Consider the following 27,049-nt stretch of genomic DNA (forward strand, 5'->3'; position numbering starts at 1 on the left):
TATGTTTCATTATGATATGTAGCATTTTTGTTTTAAAGTATTTGTTATTAGTGCAGCTCTCTTGTGGTTGTTATTTGCATGGTATATGTTTTTTCCTTTTTTCCCCCTTTAAACCTATTTGTACCTTTGAATCTAAAGTGTGTCTCCTTTAGTCAGTGCATAGTTAGATCTTTTAGCTGGACTGTTTAATCCATTTACATATAGAACTCTTACTGATATAATTTGCTTTATATCTACTATTTTATTTTCTATGTCTCTTGTCTTTTTTCTTCCTTTGTTTTTTCTTTACTGTTTTCTTTTATTTTCTAAAAATATATTTTTTTATTGATTTCAGAGAGGAAGGGAGAGGGAGAGAGATAGAAACATCAATGATGATAGAGAACCATTGATTGGCTGCCTTCTGCTTGCCCCCCACTGGGGATCAAGCCCACAACCTGGGCATGTGCCCTTGACTGGAATCGAACCTGGGAACTTTCAGTTCACAGGCCAATCCTCTATCCATTGAGCAAAACTGGCTAGGGCTGCTTTCTTTTTTTATTAAGTAAATGTTTTCTGTTATAACATTTTAATTTCTTTACTTATTTTTTTTAATATATATTTTTTGAGATAGTTTCTTAGTGGCTTCTCTGGAGCTACAATATAAATCTTTTTGGAATCTACTTCAGATTTATACTATCTTCATTCCAGTGAGATATAAAATATTGCACCTGTATAGTTCTATTCCTTACTCACTGTGTTTTGTGCTATTGTTACACACACACACACACACACACACACACACACACACACACACACACACAATGTTTATTTATGCTATAAGCCCATAATACATTGTTTTATTTATTACTTTTTATAAATTTATGTATTTTAGGGAAGCTGAGAAAATAGAGAAGAGCAAGTATATTTTTACAGAGTTTTTATTTACCATTTTTGGTTTTCTTTATCTCTCCCTGTGGATTCAAGTTACTGTCTGGTGTCATTTTCTTTCTCCTTTCCACCTACTGTTATTGTTAAATGTACAGCTTTGTTCCACCTGTTGTTATTGTCAAATATACTATATTTCTATAGATTATAGGTCCAACAATACAAAAATACATATCTACACTAATAAAAGAGAAACATGCAAATTGACTGTCACTCTGCTATGTCCACCAGCCAATCAGGAGTGAGTATGTAAATTAACCCAACAAAAATGGTGGCGGCCATGGAGCTGTAGTGAACAGGAGGCTTGGGTTGCCCCTGGCGACAGAGGAAGCCAAGCTTCCCCCTGCCTTGGCTGCCGCTGAAGGAGGGGCTGGGAGCCTGGGTTGCAGGGTGGCATGGCCAGCCTGCAAACAGCCATCAGCCCCTCACCCAGTCTGGCCAGGCACCCCAGCAGGAACCCCCACCCTAAAGGGGGTGTGGCCAGCTTCAAAACAGCCCTCAGCCCCTCACCCAGGCTGGCCATGCCCCCCAAGCGGGAACCCTCACCCCATGGCGATGTGGCTGGCCTGCAAACCACCACAAGCTCCTCACCCAGCCTGCCCCACGCCCCAAGGGACCCCCCACCCTGATCCAGGACACCCTTCAAGGCAAACCAGCCGGCCCCCACACGTGCACCAGGCCTCTATCTATACTAATAAAAGCATAATATACTAATTAAACTGGGAGACCTTCCAGAAGACCTTCCGGACTTTCTTCTGGAAAAAGTCATGGTGGCGGGGCCGAGGTAGGGGCAGTTAGAGGCCAAGAGGGGACGGCAGTTGTGGGTGATCAGGCCAGGATGGGATGGCAGTTGTAGGTGATCAGGCCAGTGGGGGGCCATTGGGGGTGATCAGGCTGGCGGGGGGGCAGTTAGGGGTGAGCAGACCAGCAGAGGGGCCAGTTGGGGGTGATCAGGACAGTGGGGGGGCAGTTTGGGGTGAGCAGGCAGTTGGGGGGCAGTTGGGGGTGATCAGGTCAGTGGGGAGGGCAGGTGGGGGCGAGCAGGCCAGCATGGGGGGCAGTTGGGGGCGAGCACAGTGGCACGGGGGGCAGTTGGGGGTGATCAGGCCAGCAGGCAGAGTGGTTAGGGCCAATCAGGCAGGCAAGCAGGTGAGCAGTTAGGAGCCAGCAGTCCCAGATTGCAAGAGGGATGTCAGACTGCCGCTTTAGGCTCGATCCCTGTAAACCGGCAGTAGGACATCCTTTGAGGGGTCCCAGATTGGAGAGGGTGCAGGCTGGGCTGAGGGACACCCCATCCCCTGTGCATGAATTTCGTGCACTGGGCCACTAGTATGATATATGTATTCTATATGTTTAGATATATAACAGATAGATATATGTTTAGATATAATATATATAATTTATATGTTTACTAGAGACCCGATTCATGAAATTCGTGCAAGGGGCTCAGCCCTCGCAGCCCCGGCTTCATCCAGAAGGTTGTCCTGCGGTCTGGTCTAATTAGCATATTACTTTTATTTTTATAGATATGTGCTTGTATATATATGGGGTGGGGCAAAACCAGGTTTATAGTTGTTTGAATGGAAAATCCTATCTAATATAAGAGTAATATGCAAATTAACCATCACTCCACTACACCCACAAGCCATGCCCACAAGCCATGCCCACCAGCCAATCAGGAGCGAATACGCAAATAAACCCAACCAAGATGGCTATGGCCACAGAGAGCAGGAGGGAGGCTTGGGTTTCCCCAGCAATGGAGGAAGCCAAGCTTTCTGCCTGCCCTTGCCAGCCTAGGCCTTCACTCAAGGCTACAAAGTTTCAATGATAGAAGATACATAAATCCAAACAGAAATGGCGGCAGCCATGGAGCTGGAAAGAGCAGGAGGCTAGGGTTGCCCGTGGCAATGGAGGAAGCCAAGCTTTTGCAGCCCTGGCCAGCCCAGGCCTCTGCTTAAGGCTACAAAGTTTCAATTATAGAAGATACATAAATCCCAACAGAAATGGCTGCCACCTCGGAGCAAGCAGAAGGCTTGGCTCCGCTCCAGGCTACAAAGTTTCAATTGTAGAAGATAAATAAACCCCAGATACCAGGGCCTCCGCTTGGGTCGCCAGGGGGCGTGGCCTGCAAACCACCACAGGCCCCTCGCCCAGGCTGCCCCACGCCGCAAGGGAACCCCCACCCTGATCCGGGACACCCTTCAGGGCAAACCAGCTGGCCCCCACCCATGCACCAGGCCTCTATCCCATCTAATAAAAGAGTAATATGCAGATTGACCATCACTTCAACACACAAGATGGCTGCCCCCATGTGGTCAAAGATGGCTGCCCCCATGTGGACACAAGATGCCCACCACAAGATGGCCAGCAAGGGAGGGTAGTTGGGAGGGACCAAGCCTGCAAGGGAGGGCAGTTGTGGGTGATCAGGCCAACAGGGGAGGGAAGTTGGGGGTGACCAGGCCTGCAGGGGAGGGCAATTAGGGGCAAACAGGCTGGCAGAGGAGCAGTTAGGCATCAATCAGGCTGGCAGTGGAGTGGTTAGGGGGTGATCAGGCTGTCAGGCAGAAGAGGTTAGGGGCAATCAGGAAGGCAGGCAGGCAAGCAGTTGGGAGCCAGCAGTCCCAGATTGGAGAGTGTGCAGGTTGGGCTGAGGGACACCCCCCCCCCCCGCCCCCGTGCATGAATTTCGTGCACCGGGCCTCTAGCAATACCATAATTAATAATACAAGAATAAACACTGTGTTTCATGTATTCACAACTGCAAACTTACATTTACCTCATCGTTTGTGTATATGTCAGTTATACAATTGTTTTTAAGTCAGTTAAGAGAAGAAAGGAGAACAAATGTGCCCTTATACTATATTTTGTAGTTACCTATGTAATTACTTTTATTAGAGCTTTTTGTTTTTGCTTGTGGATTTGAGTTACTGTATGGTGCCATGTGCTCTCAGTCTGAAGAACTTCTTTTACAATTTCTTGTTAACTGGGGTTCCAAGCAGTTTTTGTTTGTAATGTCTTAGTCTCTCCATTGATTTTTAAACATAGTTTTTCTGGGTGGAATATTTTTAGTTGACAGCTTCTTTATTCAGCATTAAAAAATATATATTTATTTATTTTTATTTTTTATTTATTTTTATTATTATTATTATTATTTTTTTAAATAAATCTTTATTCAGATTATTACAATTATTTTTCCTTTTCCCCCCCATAGCTCCCCTCCACCCATTTCCCACCCCACCTTCTGCCCTTACCTCCCCGCCACTGTCCTCATCCATAGGTGTATGATTTTTGTCCATTCTCTTCATGAACCCCCCATACCCCTTTCCCCCTGAGAATTATCAGTCCACTCCCTTTCTATGCCCCTGATTCTATTATATTCACCAGATTATTCTGTTCCTCAGGTTTTTAATTCACTTGATTTTTAGGTTCGCTTGTTGATAGATATGTATTTGTTGTTCATAATTTTTCTCTTTACTTTTTTCTTCTTCCTCTTCTTTAAGAATACCTTTCAGCATTTCATATAATACTGGTTTGGTGGTGATGAACTCCTTCAGCTTTTTCTTATCTGTGAAGCTCTTTATCTGCCCTTCAATTCTGAATGATAGCTTTGCTGGGTAGAGTAATCTTGGTTGTAGGTTCTTTTCATCACATTGAAAATTTTTTGCCACTCCCGTCTGGCCTGCATAGTTTCTGTTGAGAAGTCAGCTGACAGTCGTATGGGTGCTCCCTTGTAGGTAATTAACTGTTTTTCTCTTGCTGCTTTTAATATTCTCTCTTTGTCTTTTGCTCTTGGCATTTTAATTATGTTGTGTCTTGGTGTGGTCCTCTTTGGATTCCTTTTGTTTGGGGTTCTGTGGGCTTCCTGGACTTGTAAGTCTATTTCTTTCACCAGGTGGGGGAAGTTTTCGGTCATTATTTCTTCCAATAGGTTTTCAGTATCTTGCTCTCTCTCTTCTTCTGGCACCCCCATAATTCTGATGTTGGTACGCTTGAAGTTGTCCCAGAGTCTTCTTACATTATCTTCAACATTTTGGATTTTTTTTTTTTTGCTTTTTGCTTTTTCGGTTGAGTGTTTTTTGCTTCTTTGTATTTCAATTCTTTGACTTGATTCTTGTGTTCCTCTATTCTGTTTCTGGGTCTCTGTATAATATTTTTTATTTCAGTCAGTGTATGTTTAATTTCTAGTTGGTCCTTTTTCATATCTTCGAGGGTCTCGTTATATTTATCGGCCTTTTCTAGGATATTCTTAAAAAGTCTTATAACCGTGGTTTTGAATTCTATATCCAGTCGTTTGTTTTCCTCCATTTCTTTGGTTTGTGATCTGATTCTTTGACCCCGCATTTTCACTGATTCCCTGAGTTGGTAAGGTAGATATTTGTGCTAGGTTTCCAATATGGCCCAGTGGGTCTGCTTCCCCAGTTAACCTGAGGTGGATACTCTTGGTGCACCCCTTTGTGGACTGTGTGTACAGCCTTGTTGTAATTAAGTCTTTATTGTTGTTGGTATCACTGGGAAGAATTGACCTCCGGGCCAGTTGGCTGTAAGGATCAGCTGTGTCTATGCTGGGAGAAGTTCGGTGCTGGAGACAGCCTTATAGGATTAGACTTGCCAAATTGCAATAGCCTCTGTGCTCAGCTTGGATGGGGTGGAGTCTCAGTCTTGGCTTCCTGTCAGCCTTGCCCTTGTGCGCATGTGCGCTTTCAGTCCTCCGCCTTCCCCGGCTCCCGAGTCTCCGCCCGAGAGTCCAGACTCCCCCCACAAGAGCGTGGGTCCCCAGGGGCTCGCCTGGAACTGGGGTTCACTGCAGTCAGAACTGGGGCTCAGTGCAGTCAGGATCCTCTGACTCCCTTCCACTAGGGAAAGCCTGTGGCAACCTCCGCAGCCTTTGTGCGCACTGGCCCTCGTGCGCCTTCAGACTTCTGCCTTTCCCAGCTCGAGTCTCCGCCCGAGAGTCCAGACTCCCCCCACAAGAGCGTGGGTCCCCAGGGGTTCGCCCAGAACTGGGGTTCAGTGCAGTCAGAACTGGGGTTCAGTGCGGTCGGAGGCTTCCTTCCCCCTTCCGCCAGAGAAAGTCAGCCAGGCTCTCAGCCGCCCTTCCTCTCTGCGCGCACAAAGCCCCTTTGCCATACCTCCAATTCTCTGTGAGCTTTTCTCTTTCCTTCTAGTTGTAGAATTTTCACTCAGCCAGCTTTCCTGTGGTTCTGGATGGTGTCCGTTCTGTCTTTTAGTTGTAGTTTTGAAATTGTTGTGCGAGGCAGCAGTTTAGGTGTTTACCTATGCCGCCATCTTGGTTTCTCTAAAAAATATATATTTAATTGATTTCAGAGAGGAAGGGAGAGGGAGAGAAAGATAGAAACATCAACAACAAGAGAGAATCATTGATCGGTTGCCTCCTGCACGCCCCACACTGGGGATCAAGCCCACAACCCGGGCATGTGCCCTTGGTCAGAATTGAACTCAGGATCTCTCAGTCTGCAGGCTGACACTCTATCCACTGAGCCAAACTGGCTAGGGAAGCATTTTGAATATGGCCACCCCACTGAATTGTGGTCGCCATTGTTTCTGATTGAAAGTCAGTTGTTGATATTATTGGGGTTCCCTTGTATGCAAGGAATTATTTTCTTTTGCTGCTTTCATAATTTTGTCATTGTCTTTTAATATTTTGACTATGATATGTCTGGATGTGAATTTCTCTGTTGGTTTGGAGTTTGGTGAGCTTCTTGAATGTATAGATTAATGTTTTAAAAAATGTTTTTGGGAAATGTATTTTGAGGTTCTATTCAGTTCATTATATGTTTATAATGGTTATATATTCCTATAGGATTAACCTTTTTATTATAATACTAGTGGCCTGGTGCACATATACAGATGGGGGTGGTGGTCATTATTTTTTCAAATGCATTTTTTTTGCCTTTTCTCTTTTCTGCACTGATGTTAACATTATGCACATATTATCATACAATGCTGTCTCATATTTCTCAGGAGCTCCACTTATTTTTTCTTTTTCTCTTTTTTCTCTGTTGGCTGATTCTTTCTTCTACCAGCTGAAATCTACTATTGAACCTACTATTAAAAGGCAGGTTCTTTTATTTATTTATTTAAAAAATATATATTTTATTGATTTTTTATAGAGAGGAAGGGAGAAGGATAGAGAATTAGAAACATTGATGAGAGAGAAACATCATTCAGCTACTGGGGATGTGCCCGCAACCAAGGTACATGCCCTTGACCGGAATCGAACCTGGGACCCTTCAGTCCACAGGCCTGAAACACTCTATCACTGAGCCAAACTGGTTATGGCAAAAGGCAGGTTCTTTTAATTGCTTTTATTTCTGTGTATGGATCACACTTTATTTACTTTATTTAAAATTTCTTTATTGATTAAGGTATTACATGTGTATCCTTATTACCCCATTACCCCCCACCTCCCATTCATGCCCCCACCCCCTGTTGTCTGTGTCCATTGATTAGGCTTATATGCATGCCTATAAGTCCTTTGGTTGATCTCTCCCCCTTACCCCCATCCTCCCCTACCTTCCCTGAGGTTTGACGTTCTGATTGATGTTTCTCTGTCTCTGGATCTATTTTTGTTCATCAGTTTAAGTTGTTCATTATATTCCACAAATGAGTGAGATCATGTGATATTTATCTTTCTCTGCCTGGCTTATTTCACTTAGCATAATGCTCTCCATCTCCATCCATGTTGTTGCAAATGGTAAGAACTCCTTCTCTTTTACCGCAGCGTAGTATTCCATTGTGTAGATGTACCACAGTTTTTTAATCCACTCATCTGCTGATGGGCACTTAGGCTGTTTCCAAATCTTAGCTATGGTGAATTGTGCTGCTATGAACACAGGGTTGCATATATCCTTTCTGATTCGTGTTTCTAGTTTCTTGGGATATATTCCTAGAAGTGGGATCACTGGGTCAAATGGGAGTTCCATTTTTAGTTTTTTGAGGAAACTCCATACTGTTCTCCACAGTGGCTGCACCAGTCTGCATTCCCACCAGCAGTGCCCGAGGGTTCCTTTTTCTCGGCATCCTCTCCAGCACTTGTCATTTGTTGACTTGTTGATAATAGCCATTCTGACAGGGGTGAGATGGTACCGCATTGTTGTTTTGATTTGCATCTCTCTGATGATTAGTGACTTTGAGCAGGTTTTCATATGTCTCTTGGCCTTCCTTCTGTCTTCTTTCGAAAAGTGTCTATTTAGATCAGTTGCCCATTTTTTTGATTGGGTTGTTTATCTTCTTTTTGTTAACCTGCATGAGTTCCCTATAAATGTTGGAGATTAAACCCTTATCGTTGATATCATTGGCAAATATGTTCTCCCATGCAGTGGGCTTTCTTGTTTTATTGATGGTCTCCTTTGCTGTGCAAAAGCTTTTTATTTGATGTAGTTCCATTTGTTTATTTTCTCTTTAGTTTCCATTGCCCTAGGAGCAGTATCAGTGAAGAAATTGCTTTGGCATATGTCAGAGATTTTTCTGGCTGTGGATTCCTCTAGTATTTTTGTGGTTTCTCATCGCATGTTTAAGTCCTTGATTCATTTTGAGTTTATTTTTGTGTATGGTATAAGTTGGTGATCTAGTTTCATTTTTTTTGCATGTATCTGTCCAATTTTCCCAACACCATTTATTGAAGAGACTGTCTTGACTCCATTGTATGTTCAGGCCTCCTTTGTCAAATATTAATTGAGCATAGTGAATTGGGTCGATTTCTTGGTTCTCTATTCTATTCCATTGATCTATATGTCTGTTCTTGTGCCAGTGCCAGGCTGTTTTGAGAACAGTGGCTTTGTAATACAGCTTGAAATCTGGTATTGAGATCCCACCTACTTTGTTCTTCTTTCTCAGGATTGCTGTGGCTATTCGGGGTCTTTTTTTTATTCCAGATGAATTTTTGGAGAGTTCTTTCTAGGTCTGTGAAATATGCCATTGGTATTTAAATGGAGAGTGCATTGAATCTATAGATTGCTTTGGGTAGTATGGACATTTTAATTATGTTGATTCTCCCAATCCATGAACATGGTATGTTCTTCCATCTGTTTATGTCTTCCTCTATCTCTTTTTTCAGTGTCGTGTAGTTTTCTGCATATAGGTCTTTTACCTCCTTAGTTAAGTTTATTCCTAGGTATTTTAATTTTTTTGGTGCGATGGTAAATGGGATTGCTTTTTTAGTCTCTCTTACTGTAAATTCACTATTGGTGTATAGAAATACCATAGATTTCTTAGCGTTAATTTTGTATCCTGCTACATTGCCGAATTCATTTATTAAGTCTATTAGTTTTTTGATGGAGTCTTTTGGTTTTTTTATGTACAATATCATGTCATCTGCAAATAAGGACAGCTTTACTTCTTCTTTTCCAATTTGGATGCCTTTTATTTCTTCTTCTTGTCTAATTGCAATGGCTAATATTTCCAGTACTATGTCGAACAGGAGTGGTGAGAGTGGGCATCCCTGTCTTGTTCCTGTTCTTAGGGGAAATGGTTTTAGTTTTTGCCCATTGAGTATGATGTTAGCTGTGGGTTTATCATATATAGCTTTTATTATGTTGAGGTATGATCCTTCTATTCCCATTTTGTTGAGAGTTTTTATCAAGAAAGGGAGTTGGATTTTGTCAAATGTTTTTTCTGCATCAGTTGATATGACTATGTGAGTTTTATCTCTCAATTTGTTTATGTGAAGTATCACGTTTATTGATTTGCAGATATTGTACCATCCTTGCATTCCTGGGATAAATCCTACTTGGTCATGGTGTATCATCTTTCTGATGTAGTCCTGAATCCGATTTGCTAGAATTTTGTTGAGAATTTTGGCATCTATGTTTATGAGGGATATTGGCCTGTAATTCTCTTTCATTGTGTTGTCTTTATCTGGTTTTGGTATTAGGGTGATGCTGGCTTCATAGAATGAGCTTGGAAGTGTTCCTTCCTCTTGAATTTTTTGGAATAGTCTGAGGAGGATAGGTTTTAGTTCTTCCTTGAATGTTTGGTAAAACTCTCCTGTGAAGCCGTCTGGTCCTGGGCTTTTGTTTGCTGGAAGCTTTTTGATGACTGCTTCAATTTCTTCCAGTTATTGGCCTATTGAGATGTTTAGATTCTTCATGATTGAGTTTTGGAAGGTTATATTTTTCTAGGAATCTGTCCATTTCCTCCAGGTTGTCCAGTTTGTTGGAATAGAGTTGTTCGTAGTATTTTTTAACAATCCTTTGTATTTCGGTGGTCTGTTGTTATTTCACCTCTTTCATTTCTGATTTTGTTTATTTGGGTCCTCTCTCTTTGCTTCTTGGTGAGCCTGGCTAGAGGTTCATCAATCTTGTTTATCCTTTCAAAGGACCAGCTCTTGGTTTTGTTGATCTTTTGTATTGTTTTTTTGGTCTCAGTGTCTTTTATCCCTGCTCTTATCTTTATTATTTCCTTCCTTCTGCTTACACTGGGCTTTTCTTGTTGCTCTCTTTCTAACTCTTTGAGTTGTAGAGTTAGGTTAAATTACCACTGTTTCTTGTTTTTTGCAGTAGGCTTGTAGAGCTATGAACTTCCCTCTCAAGACTGCTTTCGCTGTGTCCCATAGATTTTGGATTGTTGTGTTTTCATTGTAATTTGTTGCCATGATGTTTTTTATTTCTTCCTTGATCTCTCTGGTAACCCAGTCATTGCTTAATAGCATGCTGTTTAGTCTCCATGTGTTTGATTTTTTTTGGATTGTTTTTATTGTAGTTGATTGCCAGTTTTATGCCACTATGTTCTGAGAGGATGCTTGATATGATTTCTATCTTCTTGAATTTTAAGAGACTTTGCCTATGACCCAACATATGGTCTATCTTTGAAAATGACCCATGTGCACTTGAGAATAATGTATATTCTGTGGCTTTGTGGTGAAATGTTCTGAAGATGTCAATTAATTCCATCTAGTCTAGTGAGTCATTTAGGATTGATGTTTCTTTGCTGATTTTTTGTTTAGAGGATTTGTCCAATGGTGATAGTGGGGTATTAAAGTCTCCTACTATGATTGTATTGCTGTCAATCTCTCCTTTGATATCTTCCAGGAGTTTTTTTAAATGTATTTGGGTGCTCCTGTATTGGGTGCGTATATGTTTACCAGAGTTATTTCTTCTTGTTGGATTGCTCCCTTTAGTATTATGAAGTGGCCTTCCTTATCTCTTGTAATGTCCTTCACTTTGAGATCTAATTTGTCAGAAATAAGTATTGCTACCCCAGCTTTTTGTTCATTTCCATTCGCCTGAAAAACGTTTTTCCATCCCTTCACCCTCAGTCTGTGTGCATCTTTTTTTCTGAGGTGGGTTTTTTGTAAACAGCAGATATATGGGTTGTGTTTTGTTATCCAATCCGTTATCCTATGTCTTTTGATTGGTGCATTTAATCCATTTACATTTAAAGTTATTATTGATAGGTACTTATTTATCACCATTTTTATTCTTACTCCTGTGTTCCTTCGTTGCTTCCTATTTCTTTCTTTCTTTTTTTTTTTTTTACAGCAGACCCTTTAGCATTTCTTGCATTGCTGATTTGGTGTTAATAAATTCCTTTAGTCCTTTTTTGTCTGTGAAGCTCCTGATTTCACCTTCAATTTTGATTGATAGCCTTGCTGGGTACAGTATTCTTGGATCAGACCCTTCCTTTGCATGACTTTGTATATTTCATTCCATTACCTTCTGGCTGATGAGTTTCTGTTGAGAAATCAGTTGCCAGTCTGATGGGGGTTCCTTTGTAGGTAACTTTCTGTCTCTCTCGTGCTGCTTTTAAGATTCTTACTTTGTCGTTGGTGTTTGCCAGTTTAATAATAATGTGTCTTGGTGTCGGTCTTTTGGGGTTCATTTTGCTTGGAACTCTGTGAGCTTCTTGGATTTGTGTGGGTTTTTTCTTTCCTGATATAAGGAAGTTTTCTGTCATTATTTCTTCAAACGGGTTTTCTATTCCTTGCTCAGTTTCTTCTCCTTCTGGAACCCCTATTATGCAGATGCTGTTTTGTTTCATGTTGTCCCAAAGTTCCCTTAGGCTCTCCTCCTGCTTTTTAATTTTTTTTTCTAGAAGTTGCTCTAGTTGGGTATTTTTTCCTACCTTGTCTTCTAGCTCACTGATGCGGTCCTCTGCTTCTTCTAGTCTACTCTTGATGCTTTTTATTGAGTTCTTTACAGGAGCAATGTCATTTTTCATTTCTTCTTGGTTCTTCTTCATTTCCTCTTGGTTCTTACTCATATTGTCGAATTTATCTTCTATTCTTTTCAGCCACCTTATGACCATTTCTCTGAATTCTTTCTCTGACAGGTTCTTGCCTCCATTTCATTTACTTCCTTTTCTGGTGATGCCTGCTTTTCTTTCATATGCAGGCTGTTTCTTTGTCTGCCATGGCCTCTCTTCTCCGGGTGTCTGGTTATGTAGTTCTCTCTCTCCTGAAGCCAGCAGTTTGGTATAAAGGAGACCTGGGTTGGTGGTGCCACAAAGAACCAGTCTGAAGTAAAGACAAGTTCTCTTTCGTGGAATCCAACTCCAGTCCAAGGGCCAAATCAATCCCTTCCCTCAGCAGTCCTGCAGGTCCAATCTCGGGAGAATGGGCCAGGCACCGGCCACTGGCACCGCCGGCCTCCTGAAGTTGGCCTCAGGCATCCCGCAAAAACTGCCTTTTTTTTTCTACCCAGGAGATTAAGGGGAAATTTACCCTCCCCACCCCATGCCTCCGGTGTTTGAACTCTTAAATGTTTCTCACGGTAACAGGTTTTCTCTGGTCTGCAAAGTTTGCCCTTCTGTTGTAATATTGTTAGAGTAACTTCCTTAAAACACAAATCAGAGCTCACCACTGCACTGATTAAATCCTCTGAAGTCTTCTTTGATGGCTTCCCAGCCTGACCTGAAATTTGCCAACTTTGCTCCAGTCTCGGTGTTTAGACCTTGCTTTCCACCTCTACTAGGGATTCTCACCCAGAGCAAATAGGATTTCAGGGCATCTAGAACCCGCCGAGGGCCCCCGGCCTGAAGGTGAGCCCTCCACAGAGCAGCAATGGTCTCCTGCACAGCTGCCTCTCAAGGCCTGGAGAAGGAACCCGACCTCCTTGCCTTCTCTCTGGGGACCCACTCCCCTCCAGGACCTCAGCATCTGGCCGCCGGAGAGTGGGTTCCTGGCCCCTGAGGCAGCTGTGGGGCGGGCTTGGTGGTCAGCAGGGTGCGGGAGGTTTGAACACCGGAGGAGGGGCGGGGGCAACAGCTGCTGGGTGGTAGAGCATGGCGATTTTGGCTCCAGGGTAACGGGGACGGAGGCCCAGACTCCACTGCCTGGATCAAACTTTAATATTTCTTTGCATATCTTGTAATTTTTTGTTGTTGAAACAGGGAATTTGCTTTTGGGCATATATTGCTCTACAATTTATGAAATTAAAGTCAGGCCCTTTGCAGAGGTGAATTTTTGAGGCCAGTCTTTGAGATTTGTTTCAAGTCCATGATAGCTCTTCTTAGCTGTCTCTCTGTTTTCCCTGATTCTCTTTACTAAACTTCTAGCTGAACTACCATTTTGATGATTGCTATCTTGAAACTACACATCTTCTCTAATTGCTTAACAGCAACATGTTTACTGTCCATCAAAGTGCCTTTTGGCTTGAACTTCTCCACCCTCTGTTGCAAGTAAAGTCAGTCTTTTTAGGGAGATCTATGGAGCTGAGCTCTCTGTTCTTACTGCCTGCCTCCCCCACAGACAGGACTTCTGCAAGACTGCTCTGGATCTGGGGCTGGGGATAATGATCCTCTTTGCTTGGACTGGTATCCTTGCTCCATTAGCACAACTCTGAGCATGGTGGTAATCCCTGGTTTTCTAATCTTGCTTCTCCAACTCAGAGCCTTCACTCTATAAGTGAGCCAGGGTTAGGGTGATCTGGGCCAAGTATTATTGGCCTGCCATACCTAGGGTAGAGTTTCCACTTAATGAGTGTGGGCTGGGTGGAGGAGGGGAGCCCCAGGCTTCCAGGTTTTATTCTTCTTCAGTAAAGCTTCTGAAACAAGGAGCTGGGGCAAAAGAACTTTTGTCAATCTGCTCCTCCTGTGGGAAATTGTAACCCTAGACTGAAAGTGGGGTGAGAGGGAGCCCTGTCTTCCTAGCTATAAGTAGAGCTTCTTCACACTGTGCTGGTTGGGAGATGGGGTGTGGAGAGCCAGGTAAGGCATAAATCATGACTCAAACATCACAGACTTTCACTGTCTTGCTGAGATTTAGTAGATTTTCTTGAATAAATGTTTTTCCACTTGATGTATGCCTTTAGAACAATTTCCAGACAGAGACTTTAGATCATTTTTTGTTGAGAACCAATTCCAGCATGTAATAATAACAAGAGTTCCATCAAAAGGTTGATGGGACTTGGTGGACTCAACAAGGGTGAGCCACATATGTAATTTACCTGTTGGAAACGGCTAAATGGCACTTCCCCCAAACCTGAATAGGATTGTTAGCTGCCAGACAGCTCAGGGCATATTATTGCCTCCTGTTGGCCAAACACCTGAACAGCTGTAGGCTATTCCCCAAGCTGATAATGCTTCTGTATTCTACCCTTTGATACCTTACCCTTTGAAGTGTATATTTCTACCTTGCCTTAGGATAAATTGTGTTGAATAAAAGCACGGGTCCTTGGTCAAGGGAGAGTCTTTAGCTCTCTTTAGCTGAAGCTCCTCTGACCCCCAATGCCTTTCAAAAATATCTTTTGTCTTTGGACTCCTTTTTAGTCATCTACGCACAGCCCTTTCTCCAGAATGCTGAACCCTTTGTAAGGCTGAAAAAAGGATCCTGGCATTATGGTGCCCTAACGAGGAACACCAACATTTATGGCACCTGAACGTGGGACCTAACCCTGGAAGTACCAATATTAATGGAGCACTTCTGGAGAAAGAAGGATTCACCTGAGTGGAAAATATCACCAGACCTGGTGGTGCAAGATTCACTGTGTGTAGAGCCCATGTCAGCTTCAGAACCCAGTGGATCCACAAGTGCGTGAGTGATACTTTGTGTTTAAGTCAGATTATTATGGGGAAAAATTTGGTCAAAAAGCAAAATTATAAATAAATTGGAATAGCTAAAGGTACTTTTTAAAATCAGGCTGAAAAAAGAGTACCGTGGTCATCTTTAATATGGTTTCTTGTTCAAATCATGAAAAACCTAATTTGTTTTGAGGATCAAAAATCTGTAATTTCTAAAAAGCCACCATATCCTCTGTGCCTGGAGAGGAGAGACTGGGCAGCTAGAGAGATTAAAACTGTCAGCTCTCTCCCCAGTCTTAAGCTGGACTTGACTCTTTACAAGGGCTACAGAAATGAAAAACCAAAGACTGTTTTTTTCCTAAGAAAAATGGCGGATTTGACCAAAAGGAAAGAATTCAGGCTAGTTCCAGCAGCTAGATTGGTATTTCCATAAAAGAGTAGTTTTTAAAATGCTAATGAACCTCGGTCAAAGTTAACTATTAAGGCCTTCAAGAAAATCAGTAAATTGTCTGTTAAAATTTGCCAAAGAAAATGCTTTCAAATAATTATAATTGACTCTAGAATCTCAAATAAATTGTTGAAAAATATATTATAAAAATCTAGGTAGCCCAGGTGAAGACTGGCTACGCCCTTTGTTAATGGAGAAAGAGGGATGGTCACCCTTCCCCCAAGAGAACAGGTAAACCAGTTTCCTGCCAGTAGTTTTCCCATAACACAAACTCTTTAAAGAAAAAAAATGTGGCTTGTTTGAAATCAGGCTTCCTGCTGAAACTTCTCAGGACAAGGAATGTGGTAATTTACATTTGAATAGACCAAACCTGTTTTGCCATCTTTAAGAAAAGTAGGTTTGGAGGCTTAAAATTTTGGAAGTTTTCTTCCTTATGAAAAAACCTAGAGGACAGTATTAAATCTATTAATTGATCATGTCTTGTATTTTTGAAATTTATTCTTAAAAATGTAAAGTGTTATTAATCTAAGAACTGCTAAATATTTGACTTGCCAGCTCTAAACGTTCAAGGTTCAAATTAAATTAGGAGAAAATATAATTGTGGTAATTAAATGCCTAAAGTATGAAAATTTATTTTTAAGAGAATTTTGTGTCTTTTCTGAAATAATTAGGAATTCAAAATATGTTGTTTATTGGTCTAATTAAAAAAAAAAAGGATTAATTCTGTGATCCCAACCAAAATTTTTAATACAAAGACCAGTTTAAATTTAATTGATATCTTAAGATAATTATAAAAAGTATTATAATCTTTAAAACACACACACACACACACACACACACACACACACACACACACACATATATATATGACGGTTTTTTCCACATTAAAATTTCAAGGCTCTAGCTGAGGGATAATAATTTAAGACATTTCACGGGCCCTGAAATGTTTTCAAGAAGTTATTCTCTCTTCTTAAAGGAAATACTTTTGAAATTAAACCGATCTAATATACTTGAAATTGCATGGAAAGCTATATCAAATAAAAATTAATAACTATATTTTACTTATAAATGTTATGAAGGTTTTGGCCACTAAGGAGGGCAAAATATTTTTTAAAATCCAACAGCGGAATTTAAAAAACAAAAAGCCCATAGCCGCCTGCATTTTTAAATAGGCTAGAGGTGGGGCAATGTTTGTGCCTTATGAATCAGATCTAAACATTTACTAAATTTGCTTTGCTTTTTAATTAAATATACCTACTTAAATTATAATCAAGGTCTTATATAAATTAAGCTAAATGAAAAGCCAATATTTTTAAAGCCACCAGAAACTGCTAGTAAGATTTCTGTTTGTCTGCAATACAGTTTTGGCTTTAACAATCTAGGCAGCCACCATGATGGCCACATGGCTTGCTGCTCCCCTGGGGGCTGCCATCTTGAAACAGCAAAGGCCAACCCCTCCCTTTGAATAAGTCAATGCCTTTGTAAGCAATTTGATTAAGTCTTCTAAGAAAGTTACTGAGACCTCCCATGATCCCTCTGTATATGCAAACTTATTTGCATATACAGAGGGATCATGGGAGGTCTTTAAAAATAAGGGCTTATTTGCATATACAGAGGGATCATGGGAGCTCTTTAAAAATAATATTCTAAATTTAATAAAAAGAAGAAATTTGAAAATTTTGAAATCTCTTCCACTAATATTTACAGTGTAAACTAAGATTGTTGTTAAAATATTAAATCTAATCTGTACTAGTGGTCACCATAACCTTAAGAGAAGTTGTTTCATGGCCTGGCAATCTCTGCCAGGATTAAACAGTAGCCCTGTAGGTTGCTTGGTGTAAAGAAAGACAAAGATTTTTAAATGAAACTTTCTGTAGCCTGAAAATTATCCTAGAAGGAAATAGAGGTTTTCTTCAAACATTTTAAGAACTGTAATTAAAAGTCTATATATTTGGCCTCATAAACTGAAGTAAATAATTTGTGTTTTTGCTTCCTTGACAAAGTTTATGTAAAGTTACTCAAAGACTAATTGCAGGGACTTAATTAATGTCATTTATTGTCCATAATCTAGGACAAGTGAAGTTAAAAAATAAACCTTATTTCAGATTAATTTAAATTGGCTAATTGAAATAAGTGAATATTCAGGAAAACTTAATTGTACTGGACAAAAACTATTCCTGAAGTATTAACTAAAATTTTTATTGATAGTTCATCTCATAGTAAAATTGCTTAACATGCTATGAATCCAAAGCAGTAATATTTCTGTGCAAAAATTAAAATTAAAAGTTATCAAGACTGCATTGTAAAATTTCCAAAAGCCTCCTAATATTGAAATCAAAAAAGGGGGGATAGTGGAAAAATATGATATGTGGAGAAATATTCTGTAAGTAAAGTACATCAAGAAATTTTTTACTTTGAAAATTATTTTTCACTTTTTATGCTAATAGCAGGACACCCACGAAAAATCACATAGTGTCAAAATAAGCCAATGGAAAACTGTTTGGGCAAAAATGAAAAAGGATTCCAAGTCAAATTTATAGAAAAGATTCCTTTATTAACCTTTGGTCGAGAATATATTTGTATATTTCCAGAAAAGCCCATGTGGATTCCTGCAACAATGGATTTCAGAGAGGAATTGACAGGACTGCTCCAGCCACAGAAATATCAGTGGCCCCCAAGAACAGAGGAGAAACAGTCCAGAAATGAAGATGGTGAAGACGCCTTGCCATGCTAGCAGTCAGCAGCTGTGCTTCGCTGCAGGTTGCCCAGGACCAAACCAGAGAGAGTCAGACCTGCATTGCCACCATTTGTCCACCATCCAGAAATGAAATATCATTGTTGACATGTACACATAAGGAACTGTTGGACATTGAAATTGGGAATCAAAACTATTGGACATTAAAATTGAAACTTAAAGAACTGTTGACCCAGAAAGAAACTGAATGCAGGCTGATTTCCTTTAATGCCTGACAGCAATTTAAAGGGACTTGATAGAACTCTGTCCTTTCCATTGAATTTAAAAATCTTAAAACATACATTCTTGTTTAATTTAAAAAATCAAAAAGGGTGAGATGCCGAGAATCAATTCCAGCATGTAATAATTACAAGAGTTCCATCAAAAGGTTGATGGGACTTGGTGGGCTCAACAAGGGTGAGCCACATATGTAATTTACCTGTTGGAAACGGCTAAACGGCACTTCCCCCAAACCTGAATAGGATTGTTAGCTGCCAGACAGCTCAGGGCATATTATTGTCTCCTGTTGGCCAAACACCTGAAGAGCTGTAGGCTATTCCCCAAACTGATAATGCTTCTGTATTCTACCCTTTGAAACCTTACCCTTTGAAGTGTATATTTCCACCTTGCCTTAGGATAAATTGTGTTGAATAAAAGCACGGGTCCTTGGTCAAGGGAGAGTCTTTAGCTCTTTTTAGCTGAAGCTCCTCTGACCCCCAATGCCTTTCAAAATTATCTTTTGTCTTTGGACTCCTTTTTAGTCATCTACGCGCAGCCCCTTTCTCCAGAATGCTGAACCCTTTGTAAGGCTGGGAAAAGAATGCTGGCATTATGGTGCCCTAATGAGGGACACCAACAATTTTTTAAAATAATTTTTACCAGTTATGGTTATTTCACTGGGGAGAGTGCTATGGTCTGAATATGCCTCCCCAAAATCCATGTTGGATCCTAGCTCCCAAATGTGATGTTATTAGTAGAGGGATCCTTGGGAGGTGATTAGATGGAGACTGTGTAGATGGGATTAGTGTTTTATGAGAGAGGCTCCAGAGAGATCCTTTAGCTTCTTTCATGATGTGAGGATACAATGAGAAGTCAGTGACCTGGTAAAGAATCCTCACGACTATGCTGGCACCATAATCTTGGACTTCCAGCCTTCACACTATGAGCAATAAATTTCTTCTGTTTAAAAGCTATCCAGTCAGAACAGACTGACAGAGAGGGCATGTGGAGCTTGTAAATCTGCTATTCCAGAAGTGCTTCTTGAATACTGCTGTGTTTATGTATTGAATTGTGTCTAGAAATCTTGCTGAACCATCTCATTCATTCATTTATTCATTCATTCATCAATTTAATACAGATTTATTAGTTTAATTACTTTGAGCTTTCTAGGTAAATGAGCATTACTTCTTCAAATAATAGCAACTCTTTTTTTTCAATCTTTTGCTTAAAAAAAATCTTAGTGAACTAGATAAGACCTTCTAAACCATGGCCAACATGGTAGTGATTAAAGCATGTGTATTTGTTCTCTACCTTGTAAAGTATCTACATTATGTATTTTGTTTGCTATAGGTTTTTGAAAGATAAACTTCATGTCTCTGTCTTGTGAAAGTTCTAATAAGAATGTGTTGACATATGTAAAACGCTTTTTCATTATCTATTGAGATAATCATGAGTTTTCTGTTTTAAATTTTGAATCAGATTGATAGATGTTATATTGTTGAATAATCCTCCAATATCTGGGGTAAATTCTGATTATGATGAATTATTTTAAAATACATGTTGGATTCTGTTAGTCAATATTTAACTTAGGACTTTTATTTATATTTCTAAGTGAAATTGGCCTATAATTTTCTTTCCTATATAAGCCCTGTTTGGTTTTGGTATATAGGTTATACATTTTTCCTTCTTAATTTTTTTAAAACTTTTTTATTGATTTTATTGGGATGACATTTGTTAATACAATTACATAGGTTTCAGGTGTAGAATCCTATAATTATCTGTATATTATATGGGGTGTTTACCACCCCAAGTCAAGTAAAACTGTTTTACTTTTTGGGAGGCAAAAAGTATATTTTGTATATTATAAGGATTATTTGTTACTTGAAGGTTTGATAGCACTAACTTATAAGGCCTCTGTGCCCAGTTTTTGTGTCTGGGTGTGAATTTGGACAAAAGGCTTTTTATTACTTTCTCACCTTAAATATTATTTGTCTAAATAAGTTTTCCATTCTTTCACATTAAAACTTTTGCATTTTATACTTTTAAAACAATTCATCCATTGCTTCTGGATTTTGAAATGTGCTAGTGTTTTCTTGCTTATAATATTTCTTTAAAGTTATTAAAACAGCCTGGCTGGCATGGCTCAGTGGTTGAGTGTCCACCTATGAACCAGAGGTCACAGTTCAATTCCTGGTCAGGGCACATACCCGGGTAGTGGGCTCAATCCCCATTAGGGGGCATGATGAGAGAGAATCATTGATTGGCTGCCTACTGCATGCTCCCTACAACCTGGGCCTGGGCCTTGACCAGGAATTGAACCATGGCCTTCTGGTTCATAGGTCGACACTCAACCACTCAACCACTGAGGCATGCCAGCTGGGCCAAAGTGCTATCTTAATAGGCTTTTCTATGAACCAACTTTTGTTTTGTTAACCATCTATAATGTTTTTATTGCTTTGTAGATCCTTCTGTTATGATTTCCATTCTCCTTATTTCTTTAAACATGGCCTCCATTACTCATCCTCAACACTGATGAGTTAATTAGACTCTTTCATACACAAATATGCTCCCTATTGAAGAGAACCACAGGTGTCTTAAAATTGAACCACAGATTTATTGAATTGTAATGGTCTTTAGAGAGCATCTATCCCATTGAAGGCAAATATCTGCTGTACTTATTTTGAAAGCAGTTTACTACATCCACCTTCCGCCACTGAGGCTGAATGCACCCGCTGAACTTCCACACAGCTCTCTGAGCAGCTTCGCCAATGGAGCATGAGTGTAATGACAGGTAGCCCCGCGGGGGAGGAGTCTTTGTCATCCACAGGTTCTGGGAGCAACAGTGTTGAAATCACCTGTGAGTTTGTTAGAAATGCAGAATCATGGGCCCCACCCCTATATGCTAATTCTAAATCAGATTCTGTGTTTTAACAACATCCTCAGGGGGATCATTTGCACGCTCAAGTTTGAGAAGCACCTGGTCTTACACCTTTACTTTGCCGATGAGAAAATGAAGGGCCTGAGAGGTAAACTAATTTACTCCAGATTATGCACAAGAAGGGGATTGTCATAGGAAAATTAGAGGAGGAGGGGAAGAGCGAGAGGGGGAAAGAGAGGACGGGGGAGAAAGAGGAGAAAGAAGCCAAGGTTGTGGAAAATGAGAAAAAAATAAGGAAGAAGAGATGGGAAGGCGATCTTCAACCACACACAGTTCCTCTAGGGCCACCTTTGGGCAGGTTACAATAGTAGACATTTGTCTAGTGTTCTTCTGTCAGATTTGAATGCCAGTAAGAAAACACACCCAGATTTCGCTGAACCTCAAGTTCTTTCTCTGGCAGCAGGAGTAGCAGTAAGAAAGCTAGAAAATGTCAACATGTCCTGTGGCCCCTCAGGTGCCTGGTGTGACAGCCCGAGGACCAGCTGTCCTTTTGTGGCGTTGCTGCCTTGGACCTCCCACAGCCTCAGGGCCCTGCCCGGGGCTTCAGAGCCTGCTGACGGGGAGAGGCACTCATAAATCTGCAGTGACCCTGCCCTGTCTGCACACGCAGCTCCTTTCCAGGAACACGGGGATTATTTATTGCGGCCCATGGAGTTCTCTGTAAGGCTTCAGCCCGATGCAGGAGATGCATGTTCTATTTCTGTTTGACATCCCGTGTCAGGAGCGAGCCCTGGAAGAGGCGTGAGTAACTCAGCATTGTACACGGGGGGTGAAGTTATGTGGTTATATATCAACACCAGGCACTGGAAGTCCTTGGAAACCAGGAGAGTATAATTTTAGAATGAGCGTAATGAAAATGTTAAAAAGCGATCCATTTTTCTCCTCTGCTTCTAAGATGTGCTAAAAAGTAATTGGGAGAATGTTTCAAGGGTGGATGAACGCCGTATGCTGCAGTTACCTCCTGGCGGAAAATGCTGAGGTGGGACAAATACCTCCATCTCGCCAGCCATGACCTCTGGGCAGTTCCAAGACCAGATTTCTAGCTGCTTCTCAGATGCCTTTCCTGCCAATAGTCCCTCAAATTCGCCATGTTTGAATCTGAACTCATGGTTTCCTTCCAACTTCCTCCTCCTTCTCTACGTGGCACCCAGCTCACTGGCACCAGGCAGCCACCTGTGGCTCAGGCTCTGCAGTTAGTTGTCCTCCTTGATTCCTCTCGTTCCTTCACTCCTGCCTCCGAGGACAGCTGGTTCCTGTCCATGCTGCCCCCAGAGGGCTCTCAGATCCATCCTCCTTCCATTCCAACCGCAGCTCTCCTAACCCAGGCCTCCCTCGGTCACGTGAGTGATTGTCATGGTCGCAGAAGGTCTCTAGTCTGTGCCCACACGGTCCAGGTTTACCCCTGAGAGTACCCAGCAGGCCACGTCGCTGCCTCCTCAGAGAGTACCCCTCTCGGCAGCAGGGTCAAGGGTCAAGGACACCGCCAGAACACTGCAGACAGCTGTCCTGGGAGCTCGCACCGCCTGCCTTTGTCACTTCCTTTGCTTTGGCCACATCAGCCCACCTGCCTTTCCTCCTGTGCGCACCCTTTTAATGCCATTGGGCATCCTATTTCCCAGGTCTGACTGCCCTTGCCTCTGCCTACATATTAAAAAGTTATTATTTTAACAATTTTATTCTCCCCATCTTGGCACTCACACGTTGATACAGTCCCGGGAGCCAGCAGTCGGCTAGCTCATTCTTAGGAATGAAACAGTTCTCTGGTCAGCTTCAGCTTCAAGAAGAGTCTCATTTTAGGGAGGACTATACCCAGTCCACACACACGAGTATATCAGCACACACATTGGGTGGGGGTTGAGGGGGAGGCTTCTCTTCTCTTTCTCTCCCTCCAGCCCTGTCCCCCGCTCACCAGGGGAGGTTTCAAACCCTCCAGGTCTGAACCGAGGCGGGAGGAGAGGTGAGGGACAGGCGAGGTCTGGTGTGGCTGGTATTCATGTAATCAAGTGTTGACCACTTCTGACCATGACACATTGGCAGATGAGCAATGCCGACTTTGTTTCTTGTGGGTTGCTTTGGATGTGTGCTGGGAATATGTAACTATACTTCCTGTAGCATATGTGATATATCTTCTTCCAGCGCCGATTATGTTTTCTCCCTCTGCTCTTAGGAACCCAGGTCTAACCACTCGCCTCTGGTTGGCATAGTCATGCCACCGGGAAGATCTCTTGGGCAGTATTTCGTGGTTCCACAAAGGACCTCTCTCCTATGGTCACGTAGCTTTGCCCCATAGAACTGGACCTGACTTCCCCTCTGGCTATCAATCGCACCTTCTCTTACTCAGGAAGAGGCGCTGGGATGGGTTGCAGTTCCTGAGCACAGTCCCTGGTCTGCTGGAACTCCAGGGGGTGTAAGGGCGACACTCCAGATGGTTCCTTCCGTTCTTGTCACTGGGCTTAGGTGAAGGGCAAACCCCTCTCCAGCGTGGGGCTGGGGGGCAAGGGGGTGGTTCTCACTGCCACTGAATACTCTACAAAGACAATTCCCCCCTGATTTCCAACTTGCACTGTTTTGAGCTTTTGGGTAGGTCAAGGTGAGCTGAGGGTCACAGAACCATGCGGGTATTTCCTGAGCGAGTCCTGCGGAGGGGTGGAACTCTCACTTGGAAGTGTGGGAGAATTCGCTCTCAGTGCCCTGGGCACCGGCTGACACGCACAGCGGCCTGACATCCATCTGCATTGTCATGACAGTTCCCCCCAGGGTCCTTCCTTAGAGCAGCGAGGCTGCCTGCATGCCTCAGTGGAAGTGATGGTGCTGGGGGCTTCCGGGCACGAACCAGAAGTTTCTTGCACCTTTAATAGACCTGGGAAGTAGTTCCCAGGTCTATTAAAGGTGCAAGAAACTTCTGCCATCAGTAGAGCCTGTCTTTTTAGGTTACTCACCAGTGCCCAGGGGCACACAGATGTGCCAGGTTGCCTCCCACAGGGCTGCCACGTGGACTATCAGACCAGAAGTGGGGCTTGTCCCAGGTCCCAGGCTCGCTCGGTGCAGCAGAGAGCCAGGTGAAGACCACCCAGCCAGTCATTTGACAGAAGTTTGGGCACGAACGTGCCAGGCTCTGGGTGAAGGGCCGAGGATGCAGTGATGAACATAAAATAGAAAGACAGAACTAGCTCCTGCGTCATGAAAGGTGTGCATCCTCAGCCCCATAATGAAAAGCTACTGCTGTTTCCAGTGATTTCCAGACCAGAGCTCGTTAGTGACCTAGAGGCACATCCAGGCACTCCTGGGCTCTTCCGTCCACATGGTATTATAAAACGAACTGGATTAGCTGATGACATGTGATAATTGAGAGATTTTATGTAAAAATCTGTTTTCCTGGTTTTTCTTGAGAATCAGCAGATCAGGCAACTCGGGGCTCCCCATCCCTCCCAGCCTCAGCTGGGCTCAAGCAGCAGCTGCCTGTGGAGGTTGCCACGTTCCCCTCCCCACCCCCCCCTTTTATAAGCTCTTCAGCCTGCTTCCCCCTTTTATATTCCTCTCTGCCTTGGTAGAACTGATTTTTGGGTAGCTCTGAACTAGTCATTTTCAAATTGTTTTTAGTAAGAAAATGCTGTTTTTTAAAAAAAACCAATTCTTTATTGTTGAAAGTATTACACATGGCCTCCTCCCCGCCCACCCCCCCTTTAATCCCCTCCAGCCTGCCCCTGCATTCTGCCCCAGGCCCTCACCGCCCCATTGCCTTTGGCTATGGGCCTTGCATGTATATGCATACAAGGTTCTTGCTTGATTACTTCCCACCCCCCCTTCCCTCCAAGATTCTGCACTCTGTAGAAAATGCTTTTTTAAAATTAAAAACAAACAGAAATCTTGTACGAAGTACATATATAAAATATATAAAAGCAGAGCTGCTCTGTTGAAGCCCACACCCCCTCATGTCCCTGTGGGAGCCTCGAAGCTCCTCAGGAGGGAGAGGGAAAGCCCTACCCCAGACCCCAGAAGCCTGTCTGAACTCTGACCCCAGCCACCTGTGGATTCTGGCTGACACTGTAACCATGAGCAGCAGCCACCAGCCCTTCTGACCCGCCCGAGTCCCTTCTCCCACCCCAGCCTGACCAGCACACACTGCTCTCCCCACTCTCACTGTGACAAGCAGCCCCGTGGGCCTGGGTCTGTGGCCTCTGGCCGCCGCGAACAGGGACAGACTTGCAGGGAGAGGTTTTAACAGAACGGCCCACTGCTCTTTGGGTTTCCTCCAGCTTTAATAGAACTATTTGGTTTCATTGGGACCTCGGTCACTGTCTAATGAATTTAAACAGACGAGGCAAATACCAATCAAATACTCACATGAAATGGAAACAATTTGAGAGGAGGGCCTTGGTCTGCACACAGCACAGTCCCATCCTCTCATCTCCTAAATATTTGCCATTCTGCACACCAAGGGGTGAGCACGGGGATAAAGAATGTGAGCTTGAGAGTAAAAAAGTCTTCTCTCTTGTTTTTAAGAGCCTTGAGGCTCTGCCAGCAGGAGGCCCTGACTTCCATTTGGGTCCAGGTAGTGGGTATGCACTAGTTTGCCCTGTGCCTCAGTTCTGCCTCTGTCTCCCTAGGGCGTTTCTTGGGAGGAAACATTGCTTTTCTGTTCATATGACACCCTCTGGGTGCCTCCCCAGAAGGCCAGAGGCCAGCTCAGTGGTCCTGCCTGTCCTCCTCGTCCTCCCAATGTGGTTGAGAGGCTGCGGGAATGCAAAACTGTATGAGCTTTGGAAAATAGCCTGGCAGTTTCTCATAAACATTCACCTGCCCTATGAACAGGCGTTTCCCCAAGTGAAGGAAGACGTGAGTCCATCCCAGGACCTGTACTCAATGCTCACAGCAGCCTTAGTCACCATAGCCCAGACCACAGCCAGTCCCAGGGCTCACACAGAACCGATGAACAGGTGTGGTATATCTGCACCATGAAATACCACTCAGCTGTAACAATGGACAAACTGCAGAAATGTGCAAGGACATGGGTGAGTCACACTTGTTAGTCTCAGCAAAGAAGCCAGACATGAAAGACTAAGTATTGTGTGATTCCACTTCATGTGGCATTTTTTTTTTTTTTTTAAAGCAAAACTACAGGGACTGAAAGCAAGCAGAGGGCTGTCACGGGTAGACTGCACAGGGGTATGAGGGAGCATTTTGGGATGAAGGTATTTTAGTTTTAGCTTTCATATTTAGGTCTGGGATCCACTAACAGTAAAATTTTGTGTGTAGTGTGAAGTAAGGCTTGGAATGTGTGTTTTTCCCCCATATCCAGTTATGCCAGCATCACTTGTTGAAAGTTCTCATTTCCCCATCAAATTCATTTTTGCACTTTAATAAAAAATCAATTGAACATATGTATCTTTCTATGGGTTATAGTTATTTTTTAAAATCATAGATTTGATTTTAAGTTTGTAATTTTAAAAATCTGAGTTTTCTCCCACTGCAGACTCTGCCCTTTCCATCACTGCTTCATAACAGTAATAACTAGTAATAGTTATAACTAGCAATGATTGAGCAATCATCATTGAAACTTTTACATCTAGTAACTAATAATGCTTACTACTGCTCTGTCAAGGATGTTTTATTATCTCCATTCATAGAGGAGGAAGCTGCAGCTCCCTAACATTAAATAATTTGCCCAAGTTCTAAACCGAAGGAGCAGGGCTGAGGGTGGCTCCCGGCAGCCTCGCGGTTGCACGCGGTTACACGTGGTTACACGCGGATCCGTTCCACACCACAATGGCCCGTCTTCTCCAGCTCCTGGCGTACGAGTACTAACAAA

Source organism: Plecotus auritus (genome assembly GCF_963455305.1).
Source record: "Plecotus auritus genome assembly, chromosome: 7".
Taxonomy (NCBI): Eukaryota; Metazoa; Chordata; class Mammalia; order Chiroptera; family Vespertilionidae; genus Plecotus; species Plecotus auritus.